Genomic DNA, 1,356 nt, shown 5'->3' with positions numbered 1-1,356 from the left:
TCATCGTATTTAAAGAAAACTTTCCGTTATTTTTTCAAAATTCGAGTATTACCGCTTCTACGGACTCGTACGGCCCCGTCGTGACTTATTAGCGTTCCCCGCCAAATTTATGAGTCGAGCTCCGCAGCAGAAATTGGAGATCTGACGGTGCCGTTATTACTATATACAGTCATTTTTTTGATTCGATAAGCTGCTTTATTATATTATATTTTACTGCCTTTTGTCCTTTCGCCCGTTCGGTCGCACCGTATTTATATATTGAATTTGGTATAAATATACACAATATAGCCACAGTCTGTAGCCTGTAGATAGGTACATGCATGTTATAATAAATAAATGTATAAATATTATGAGTTATTAGCTATGCCATAGGTATGATTTTATAATATGAACATACATAAAATCAAATTAATAAATAACACTATTTAATTGATCTAATAGGTATTTAATACTATCTACATTAGAGACATGGGCTCGATATTAAATATTACTAAATACTGAATATTAAATATTATACTATATAGTAGGTAGGTACTTGATATTATATTACTGTTTTTAGGTGAGTCACATTTGGTTAGGTTATTCGTCCGCCCTCCCCGTCGACCACTTATTCGCGTTCCCCGCTAAATTTATAGGCGGCGCGCGGCCGCGCTTTCTCCGGGGGGAGTCCCGTGGCGGAGCGGGGTCGCGGAAAGCGGACGTCCCGCCGACGAGTAGGTATCGCTATATACGGGCATAAATACGTGCGTCGGGAGGTTCGATTTTTTTCGCGAATATCGCGTTTTCGACGTCCGAGGTCGGTCGAATTCGTCGTCCGCCGTCCGGCGCGGTGAGATCGGCCGCTACGACGCCCGAAGCGGACGTGCGAATCGCGTTCCTAATTCGCCGGGACGCCGAAACGGCTTAAGAGTCGTTGATTTGTCGCCACTTCTCAACTCAGTAGGTAGGTAGGTCGGTTAGGCGTAGGTAGGGTTGACCCGGGGTCGTGGTTTCGATCGGTGCAGCACGTTTGGGCATTTTTACCTGTTTAGTATTCAAAATCCACACAACGTTTGGGCACTCTATATCCCTAAAAAGATACCACGTTTGGGCACTGAAATGTAAAATGTATATACCTTTGTTTAAAAAGTATATAAAATATGTACATACAAGCATAATATATATATATATACAAATAAAATAAAATAAATAATAATATAATATAGGTAACAAGTTTTATAAAGTGTAAGTTACTATTTATTTTGTAAAATAACCAAAATAATATAAGTACAATTAATAAAATAAATAATAATACAAAGTGTTATAAAATACGTAAGTTATTTATACTCGTGTTAAATAAAAATTGTAATATTATAG

This window comes from Acyrthosiphon pisum, chromosome A2 (assembly GCF_005508785.2).
Source record: "Acyrthosiphon pisum isolate AL4f chromosome A2, pea_aphid_22Mar2018_4r6ur, whole genome shotgun sequence".
NCBI lineage: Eukaryota > Metazoa > Arthropoda > Insecta > Hemiptera > Aphididae > Acyrthosiphon > Acyrthosiphon pisum.
The sequence above is the reverse complement of the archived record's forward strand: the minus strand, read 5'-3'. Positions refer to the sequence as shown.